The 11,206-nt window shown below is 39.8% G+C and overlaps 1 protein-coding gene and 2 pseudogenes across 1 annotated transcript in view; all 3 read left to right on the forward strand.

The window, feature by feature from the left end:
- Nucleotides 1–2,884, forward strand: part of LOC105742337 — a 36,037-nt pseudogene extending 33,153 nt beyond the window's left edge.
- Mcc (mutated in colorectal cancers) overlaps nucleotides 1–11,206 on the forward strand; it is a 592,098-nt gene that overhangs the window by 250,602 nt on the left and 330,290 nt on the right. The gene's annotated exons all lie outside the window — the stretch shown is intronic.
- Nucleotides 9,096–10,435, forward strand: LOC101588083 (annotated as a pseudogene).

An 11,206-nucleotide genomic window follows, 5' to 3' on the forward strand; every position in this document is an offset into this window, starting at 1 on the left:
GTGTGTGGAACTTTCAGTTTATTGTTTCCAAGACAGAATTTGGTAAGATGGGCATGGTGCCCTGTTATTATGGTTTAGTCAGAGAGCTTAGCAAGCAATATCCAGTAGGTCCTAAACCAACATGTTTGAAGGCTGTTGGACATCAGGCTCTTATAGGAGTGTTTGGGAATGTAATCCAGTACAGCTAATGGGGTTCAGTATGGAAGTTCCTCAGAACACTAAAAGTAAAATTACCATATGATCCAACTATATCATTCCTGAGTATATTCTTGAAGGAATCAAAGCCAGCACATAATATAGGGATACCTGTATACTCATATTTATCATTGCGCAGTTCACAATAGCTGAGTTATAGAATCAACATAGCTGATGAATAGATAAAGAAAGTGTGGTGTATAGACACCATGAAGTATTATTTAGTCACAAGGAAGGATGGAATCATGTCATTTGTGGGAAAATTCATGCAATTAGAGATCCTCAAGTTAAACAAAATAGGCTAGATTGAGAAAGATGAGTATCACATGTTTTCTCTAGACAAGTTGAAGGAAAAGAAACAGCAAAGAACAATGACCTAAAAAAAGAAAGAAGGGCTGGGGATATAGCTCAGCAGCACAAGTACCTGCCTGGCAAATGCAAGATCCTGAGTTTGATGAGAGAGACAGAACCATAAGAGAAAAGTAGGGAGATCAGGTGTGGGGGTGGGGAGGGCAAGAGGATGGTAGGAGATGGATATGATCAAAAAATGTTATATACATGTATGAAAAGGCCATAATGAAATTGATTATTCTGTGAAATCAAATCACTCTGAAATCACATTACCCTGTGAAATCTAATTTTTTTAAAAAGTATTTAGATCTATGCTTAATTTTAAGTTGGTTTCAGATTTGTTACACATAAAATCTAACTGAATCTTACACAGACATATACATCTAGTTTCTGTCAAATTGAATTTTGATTTTTGTAAAAAATGCATTTATTTTTCTGCTATCTTTCTTTGCTTGTACACACCTAAAAAATGCTCAACTAGAGCCTGGCCTGGTGGTGCATTCCTGTAATCACAGCTCTCTAGAAAACCTTGCCAGGAAGAGGAGGGGAGATGGACGGGAGGAGAGGGGAGAGGAGGGGAAAGGAAGGGAAATGAGCCATGGGAGTAGTTCTGTATAAAAGTCTTAGGGTCAATCCCCAGTACAGGGGGGAAAAATGCTCATACAGTGGATCTGGCTTTCACAAAGCACAGCAGCTGATGTAGCGGGTGGTAGACACAGTGAATACAGGTGGCACACACAATGGTGTTATGTTAGACTGTATTTCACAACAGGAATAGAATTCCCTTTTTAATTCTCCTTTGACCCATCTGTTGAGAACAGAAGAAAGGCCTCACTTGGGTGCAAAAAGTCTCAGATACCTCCCTAACTGCCTACCAGAGCCCTTGGTGTGAGGGCAAGGCAGGGCCCAGGATCTTAGCTCTGCTAGGCCACATTGTGTACTCACTATTTTAGTTGCTCTCTGTTTATGGAAACTGACAGTTAGCTTATATTAGTAAAGGTGGTATAAACTTTTCATTTTCAATAAGTGGTTTGAAGTATAAATCTGTCAATTTCAGAAAAATGATTGTAACCCCAATGGGGATTATGAAAGACTGCGCTGGGCCAAGTGTGATCCTAGTGCTCTGGGAGGCTGACACAGAGGGATCAAAAGTTTGAAACTATCCTGGTAAGGCACTGAGTTAGCAAGACCCTGTCTCAAAAAATAAAAAAGAACTGGGGCTGTAGCTCAGTGTAAGGCCTTGGATTCAACCTCTAGCCCCAAGACAAGGCAAAGCAAAAGTAAAACAAAAGCTCTGTCTTGCTTCCAGGTACAGGTGCACTCACATGCAGTTCAGCATGAAGGGCCTGGACAATTTCATGTTAGCCTGGACAATTCAGTAAGACCCTGTTTGCAAAGAAGAAATAACAAGGGCTGGGATGTGGTTCTGTGGCAGAGTGGTTCTGGGTTCAATCTCTACTACCTCAAGAACACACAAAAACAAAACGAAACTGCTGTGGTAAACTCTCATGTAAAAAAAAATAATAATAATAAGATCTGCAGTTAGTCAGACTTGGAGTTTATGTTCCTAGGCACTTACTAGCTTTGTGACTTGGGGAAATCACTTCATCTCTCTGAGCTAACAGTGAGGCATAGTTGTGTGCAATAGAGTGCTTGAAAAAATGGAGGCATTCAAACTGTAGCTCCTGCCTTTTTGTCTGGCGGCAGCCATCAGGTAAGCCAAGATCGGCGCGTACAAGTACATCCAGGAGCTATGGAGGAAAAAGCAGTCCTACGTGATGCGCTTTCTGCTGCGGGTCCGCTGCTGGCAGTACCGCCAGTTCTCCGTGCTCCACAGGGCTCCTCTCCCCGCGCTGCAGCCAAAGCTCGCAGACTGGGATACAAGGCCAAGCAAGGGTGTGTTATATAAAGGATTCATGTGCGCCGTGGTGGCCGCAAATGTCCAGTTCCTGAAGGAGCAACATGGGGCAAGCCTGTCCATCATGGCATTAACCCGCTGAAGTTCTCCTGAAGCCTTCAGTCTGTTGCCGAGGAGCGAGCTGGACACCACTGTAGGGCTCTGAGAGTTCTAAATTCGTACTGGGTTGGTGAAGATTCCTCATACAAATTCTTTGAGGTTATCCTTATTGATGCATTCCACAAAACCATTAGAACAAATCCTGGCACCCAATGGATCACCAAACCAGTCCACAAGCACAGGAAGATGTGTGGGCTGACATCTGCAGGCCACAAGAGTCGTGGCCTTGGAAAGGGCCACAAGCTCCACCACACTATTGGTGGTTCTCACCGTGCAGCCTGGAGAAGGCACAATACTCTCCAGCTCCACCGTTACCGCTAATAATGTAAGTGATATTTGTAAAATCCATAACCCAATAAACAATTCAGGACAGTTCATCTACTTAAAGATGTTATTTGTTAAGTAGTCTCCTGATTTATGAATGTTTTGTCAAATGGAAGTTAAAAGTGCAATAATGTTTGAAGACTGTAAGTAATGGTGTATCTTTGTTTCTAATAAAATAAGCTTTCTTGTCTTTGCTTTATCTTATTAGGGGGTTATGTGTCAGTGTTTGAAACATGCTATGTGGTATAATAGGTGTAAAATAAATGCTTTAAAAGAGAAATGCTAAAACTAGCCCTGTAAATCTGTGTGGTCCATGTAATGAAACCTGCAGCTTTATCGGGGTACTGCAATACTGTGCTGGTTTGAAGTGGCTGGGTTTTTTGAAGTTTCGCAAATACAAACTTAAAAATCAGATAACCTTGTGTTATAGTTATACGTAGAACAGGTTAGAGCTTTTCTCAAATTCAGAATTCCCACTTGTACAACTGATTCTTCTGAAAATGTCCAAAAACTCCTGATTTGACTCCATGAAACTGTGTGTTTGATGCACAGTAGTCAGCAGTGATGTTTAGGCTTTTAAAGTTCATGGATATTGAATGAATACTGGGTAAATTTAATGTTTGTAAATATAAATGCTAGTGTGGGAAACTCGTAAAGTGGCCATTAAGTAAATAGCTGAGGATACTTTGAACCCCGTAGCTACGTAGGGGGAAGTATTGGCCCTGAGGTCAGTTGATGTCACTGCAAGTTCATGGTTTTTAATCTTTCCATGTTCTCATCCCGGTTCGGACTGCTGTGCCAAATTCTGGGTTTGCTGGCTTAAAAAGTAAAGGGTCAGGCAGTGAGATAACTGTCTAAGCACCTCCTTAGGCAAGCACAGGCTGGCCACCGAGATGGCGTGGTGGCACACTAATCCCAGCACTGAGGAGGCTGAAAACAGGAGGGTCACTACCGAGTCAGAGCTGTGTAGTGAAACCCTGTACCAAATACACAAAGAAAAAAGATCTGGCTGCAAATATAATTGGTACTTTCCCAGTACTGATTTTTCTTTCAGGGCTTCAAAAAGGTCAGTTAATGTTCAGAAAGCATTTGTTAACAGATAAAACCTTCAAGGCCTGAGCTTTTATCAAAATGAGCAAAGGGCCCATACATTTTTTGACTATAGAGGTTTGAGTAAAGGAATAAATACTAAGTTGAAACAAAAAAAAAAAAAAAAAAAAAAAAAAAAAAACCCTGTATCTCCTGCCAAGCTAACAAACTCAACACTTAATTATCTCTAATTCATACAGTATATCATCAATAATTGGAAGTCATCTGACCTGTTCTTTTTTATAGCTGATTTGCTTCCTTTTCCCCTTATTTGAGTTATAAATCACTTAGGTCTCCCTATGCATCTTGTGATCTATGTGATGTAAAATCTTTAGTTTGTAAGTATGAATGCTGTATTTACATCTATAATTCTATCCTGATCATGTTTTTTCTTTTGATATTCATAGAATAACTCTGGAATCATCTGGGTATTCTGAGGTAGCCAATTTAAGAGTATACCTTTCCCGATTTGCATCTTCATTAGCCTACTACATTGGTATTGTTGAAGACATGTGGATCGAATTTTCAATTTACTTGGCCATATGCTGCAATCCCATTTTTAAATTCTATTTGTGGAATGAGGATTTTATGGAAAACATTTTGCTGCAGAGTTGTGAATGTGCTCAGGGAGATCTACGTCATACATCATGACAGCTCTTTCCCTCTCTTCACCACAAGTACTTGTCTCCTTGTTTGAAGTGCATTTGTCCATGATCATTCCTTTTTGGGTATTACCGCTCATGAGAACAACTGCTGGTTCACCTGTATGCATTCTAGTGATGGTACCTTTGAGTACGCAGACATGCCCAATAGAATGTCGCATGCTCAAATAAATTTACTAGTGGCCATTGTGATATAATGCAATAAACGTGCTTTCCAGCAAGCTCAGAAATTGTAAGCCAAGCCCCATGTGGACCCAAGATTCTATTCATTCCACATATGGTCAATTCCCTGAAAGGGAGTGTCTAAAGATTGTTTGTTTGTTTGTTTGTTTTAAGTGGGTTATTTAGGAGAAAATTTAATTCATGTGCTAAAGTGTATCAGGCAGCTGAGTTCCAGCTATCAGTTCATCATTATCTTGAATTGTGGGTTTAATCAAGTTGCTTCATTTGATATGAAAATTTGTTTCAAAACCTAGTACCGTGCTTTAAGGAAAAGCTTCACCTTTTATTTCCTTTTTTAGTGCCCAGGTTTGTGAAATCTCATGAAGACAGCCAGTGAAGTGAATCTAATTTGGCTGGTTGAATACTAAGGAGGAATCAGGAGACTGCTCAGAATGTTGCTTTTATTAAAATAGCTTTGTCCAAAGAGGCATTTTTCACTATACTTTTGCATCTGTTCCGGTGTTATTTCCATTTTGCTTTGCTTAAATTAAAAAGCAATGCTATTCAAACGAAAACTTGGCTTTCAAAATATGCGTGTGTGTGAGATCAGTCAGTGTGTTGAGCTGAACATTGTATTGACAGATTTCACATGTCTGCCAGGAGGGGGGCATTTTGCTTTACCCCTTTGATACAAAGCCAGCACATATAATAGAGTTCATTTATTAAGAGATGGGCATCCAGATGTAATAGAATTATGTATTATATTTATGTAGCCCTGGCTTTCATATTCCTGTACTTGCTCATTTATTCTTTTTTAAGATATAAATTAAAAGTAGAATTTACAGATTAGATGTACCAGAGCTCATGTGGTCTCTACCAAATGTAGTTTCTCTCATTCTTAGAATTTATTGGATCATGACAGAAACATAAATTACCTTCAGGAGAATATTCAGCCCTTGTGAAAATTCATTTCCATAAAGTCATAGGTACTTGGATAAATTAGTAGATGAGGCTTATAAGCTTATTTTTCATTATTTATTGTTGGCACTTTAATTCAGTTAGCAGTGCAAAGATTTTTAAGCAATATTACCAGGTTGTGGTGTTTCCTTTATGAATATGAATAACGAGAATTAGATTCTTCTACTTAATAGGACAACATCTCTTGAAGGTCTACTTTTTTTCTTGTAGTATCCTGGACACTTAACAAAAAGAAATAATCCAATCACTCTAAGCTCCTGCTGCCACTTTTGTTTTTAAAAAGTGAATGAAGAGCATTTAACCATTCCAGATGCTATTGACATTACTCATGCAATTCAAACATGACTTTCCAAATTGGTAGAACTTAGTATTAAGTTGAACTATTTAAAATTGTTGATGTTTTCTACTTGGCGCTACTAACAGCAGCAAAATGATGTAGCTTAACCTAATGTCCATAATTTGCTGCGCACCCACTAGATATATAATTGTGTTCAGTACATGGAGAATATTCAAGCTCTAAGAGTGAGGGAAGCAATGCCTTTAATTTTTTTTTTAATTGCTATTGAGGGCTGGAGACAGAGCTCAGTGGCATAAGTGCCTGCCTGGAAATTGCAAGGTTCCAAGTTTGATCCCTAGTACTGCAAAAATAAAATTAAATACATAAATAGAATAAAAATCACTGTTGAACAAACCTCACTGGCATGGATATGGTTAGAGATTTGGACATGGCAGAATAAAGATATCAAAGGTAAATTTAGTTCTGTACCAAAGGTAAATTTGAAGTTTATATTTAACATCTAATCTTAACTTTTAAAAGTACCTAAATCAGTAATCAGGATTACAAACTTTATTTGCATAGAACATAAATATTGAGTAGATTTGATAATATGTCTTACTACCAAATACATTTTTATTTGCTGATAGAGAGCAAAGCTCATGGACAGATAAACATTACAAACCAAGAAAGAATTGAGACTAGAAAGCCAGAATCAGGCCAGGTGTGGTGGTTCATGCCTGTAGTCTCAGCACTTGTGGGCTGAGGCAGGAAAAAGGAAGCTGGAGGAAGTAAAAGTTTAAGCCTAGTCTGGACAACTTAGTACCTTAGCAGGAGTCTATCTCAAAGGGAAAATAAATGAAATAAAATTAGAGGCTGGGGATATAGCTCAGTAGGAAGGTCCTAGGTTCAATCACCAGGTCTGGAAAAACAGAAACAAAAACTGAAAGATTAGGTAGGCTGGAATCTAGAATAATGACCAAACTCTTGAAGGAGCACTAAGGTCTTGTGGGACTTTTGAAATGACTTCTCCAAGTGAGCATAATAAGCCAGTGCGGCCGTAGGTGGGAGCCTGAGGGTGTCCAGTAGCTCTCTCTTGATCTGTGTTATGATGTGACTCAGCACTGCACAGAGCATATGGTTGGGTGTCATATATGTTATGATTCCTTTCAGGTAAGATTCCTGAGGCTGACAGCATGTATGTATTTCATCCCTAATTTTGAATAATTCAGAATACATAGCAATAAAAGGCCCCCCCAAAAGAAACAAAAGACCCATATAGCATTATAAAACTGAAGGTTACAGTCATGTAGCCCTCACTCCCAAGGCCTGTCAATTTTTAAATTGGGAAAAGGAGCTTTTATTTGTCCATTCTTTTATTTTAAAAGGCCTGTGGAAGGCAAAATGAAACCACATAATATTTTGACTTTTTTCCTATCAGTTTTGCTAGAAAATTCAGGTTTCCTAAGAGAACCTTTATTTTCAAGAAGTCAATTTCCCCTACTAGACTGATCATGGACCATTTATTTGATATGAGATAAACTATAAAATTATGAGAACACATTGGAGTATATCTATGTGACCTGGCATTAGGCAATAGTGTTTTTCTTTATCATAAGAAAACAAAAGCTAAGTGACAAAAGAAAAAATAAGTCATTAGACTTTTTCAAAATGTAACTTTTTTTTTTTTTTTTTGCAGTACCAGGGATTAAACTCAGTAAATGTAACTTTTTTTGAGACAGGTTCTTGTTATATATTTCAATCTGGTCTTGCATCCACTGTGTAGCTGAGGCTGGCCTCAAATTCATAAAGATCCTCCTGCCTCAGCCTCCTGAGTGCTGGAACTATAGGCATGTGACAATATGCCCAGCTAATACTTAACACTTTTATGCTTCAGAGGACTACTAAAAGGAGAAGACAATTCATGGAATGGGAAAAAAAAAATACTTGCAATTTTATATATGATAAGGTCCTAGTCTCCAGAAAACATAAATAGTTCTTAAAATTCAATGATAAAAGACAACCCCTCTGAAAGTGTTGTGGCAAGGATATGGCTTGGTGATAAAGCACTTGCCTAGTGTGCAGCAAGCCCTGGATTCAGTGTCCAACACTGGGGAAAAAACAGTAAAGAATCTGAATAGACTTTTCTTCAGAAAAGATATACAAATAGCCAATAAGCACATGAAAAAAAATTCAGTATTACCAATCTTTAGTATAATACAAACCAAAGCCACATGGCTGTAATAAAAATGGGATTAAGTATGGACAAGGCTTTGGAGAATCGAGATCCTCATACATTGCTTATGGAAATCTGGAATGGCACAGCCATTTTGGAAAACAATTTGATTGTAAATGCTAAGCATAGAGTTACCCCATCACCAAGAAATTCTTCTAGATGCATACACTCAAGAGAATTGAAAATGTGCCTACATAGAAACTTGCACCAGAATATTCATAGAAACATTCATAATAACAACAAAGTAGGAACAACTCAAATCTCCAACTGAGAAGTGGATAAACAAATGTGGTATGCTGATACAATGGGATCTTATTTTGCAATGAAAAGAAATATATTTATACTAAAAAATGGATGAACCTTAAAATAGGCTGAGTGAAAAATCCAGGATATAGATCCACATACTGTTTTATTCTATTTATAATAAATGTCTAGAATGGACAAATCTATAGTGATACAAAGTGGATTTGTGATTGGCAGGTTGGTCAGGGGATGAAAACAGCTATTAATGAATATGGCTTTCTTTAAGGGGGTGATAAAAAATGTTCTAAATAAGATATTGGGGATGGGGCTGAGGAGATAGCTTAGTGGTGTAAGTACCTACCTGGCAAGCTGAAGGACCTGGATTTAATTCCCAGGACCCCATGCCATGAGGGTCCACAGTGCTTCCCAGGGAACTGGACTTGGTGGTACATGCCTGTAATTTCAGCAGTGGGGAGGCTGAGACAGGAGGATCACTATGAGTCTGAGACATAGTGAGACCCTATATCAAATAAATAAATAAAAGATTTAGGCAACAGTGTGGCCTTCTCCTCTCCCCGCCATGGCTTGTGCTCGTCCCCTGATATCCGTGTACCCTGAAAAGGGGGAGTCATCTGGCAAAAATGTCACCTTGCCTACTGTGGTCAAGACTCCCATTTGACCAGATATTGTGAATTTTTGTTCACACAAACTTGTGGAAAAACAACAGACAGCCATACGCTGTCAGCAAACTAGCAGATCATCAGACCAATGCTGAGTCTTGGGAGACTGGCAGAGCCGTGGCTCGAATTCCCAGAGTTCGTGGTGGTGGAACCCACCATTCTGGCCAGGGTGCCTTTGGCAATATGTGTCAGGGAGGCCACACATTTGCACCAACCAAAACCTGGTGCCATTGGCACCACAGAGTCAACACAGCCCAGAAGTGGTATGCCATCTGCTCGGCCTTGGCTGCCTCGGCCTTGCTAGCTCTGGTCATGTCCAAAAGTCATCGAATTGAGGAAGTTCCAGAACTTCTTTTGGTGGTGGAAGATAAAGTTGAAGGTTATAAGAAGACTAAGGAGGCAGTTTTTCTCCTGAAGAAACTTAAGGCCTGGAATGATATCAAAAAGGTCTACACCTCTCAGCGAATGAGGGCTGGCAAGGGCAAGATGAGAAACCGCCATCGCATCCAGCACAAGGGACCTTGCATCATCTATAATGAAGACAATGGCATCATCAAGGCCTTCAGAAATATCCCAGGCATTACTCTGCTCAATGTAAGCAAACTGAATATTTTGAAACTTGCTCCTGGTGGGCACGTGGGGCATTTCTGCTTTTGGACTGAAAGTGCTTTCTGGAAGTTAGATGAGCTGTATGGCACTTGGTGAAAAGCTGCTACCCTCAAGAGTCACTATAACCTGCCTATGCACAAGATGATCAATACAGATCTGAGCACAATCTTGAAGAGTCCAGAGATCCAAAGAGCCCTCCGAGCACCACGCAAGAAGATTCATCATAGAGTCCTGAAGAAGAATCCTCTGAAGAACCTGAGAATCATGCTGAAGCTGAACCCATATGCAAAGACCATGCATCAGAACACCATTCTTCGCCAGGCCAGGAATCACAAGATCTGTATGACTAGAGCAGCTGCGCGGGCAGCCAAACTGGAAGAGAAGGTTACCAGCAAGAAGCCTGTGGAAGAGAAAAAAGGAAAGAAAGCTGCTGGTCCCAAGAAACCTGTGAAGAAGCCTTTGGGGAAAAAGCCTACAGCTCCCAAGAAACCAGCAGAAGAGAAACCTACTGAAGAAAAGAAGCCTGCTGCATAAACTGTCAAAATCTCTATCCCATACAAGTACCGTAAATTTGGACAGCTTATTTTGAATAAAGACCTGGTCAGAGGCATTGAGGGGAAAAAAAAAAAAAGATTTAGCATTCTCTTTCCCATCTTGCAAGATGGCGGGCAAACATACTGAGAAGCTAGACACTAAAGAGAAGAAACCTGAAGCCAAGAAGCCTGCTGCCAGCAGTACTGGTAAAAAGGGTAAGGTGAAGGCAAAAAAGTCCAAGAAGGGGCAGCCCCACTGCAGCTGAAATCCTGTCCTGGTTAGAGGAATTGGTAGATACTCCCAATTTGCTATGTATTCCAGAAAGGCTTTGTACAAGAGAAAGTGCACAGTTGCTAAATGAAAGGTTGAGAAGAAAAAGAAGAAAGTTCTTGCTACAATCACAAAACCAGTTGATGGGGACAAGAATGGAGGTGTCCGGGTAGGTAAGCTTCAAAAAATGCCTAGATACTACATTACTAAAGATGTGCCCCGAAAGCTCTTGAGCTATGGCAAGAAACCTTTCAGTCAGCATGTGAGGAAACTGAGCTAGCATCACACTCAGCACCATCTTGATCATCCTCACCAGGCATCTCAGAGGCAAGAGAGTGGTCTTTCTGAAGCAGTTGACCAGTGGTTTGTTACTTGTGACTGGGCCTCTTAGCCTTAGTCGTGTTCCTCTATGAAGAACACACCAGAAATTTGTCATTGCCACCTCTACAAAAACTGAGATCAGCAAAATGAAAATCCCCAAACACCTCACTGATGCTTACTTCAAGAAGAAGCTGTGGAAACCCAGACACCAGGAGGGCAAGATCTTTGAAACCAAGAAAGAGAGATACAACATTTCAGAGC

The sequence above is a fragment of the Octodon degus genome, unplaced genomic scaffold (genome assembly GCF_000260255.1).
Source record: "Octodon degus isolate 3935 unplaced genomic scaffold, OctDeg1.0 scaffold00048, whole genome shotgun sequence".
In the NCBI taxonomy this organism is placed as follows: Eukaryota; Metazoa; Chordata; class Mammalia; order Rodentia; family Octodontidae; genus Octodon; species Octodon degus.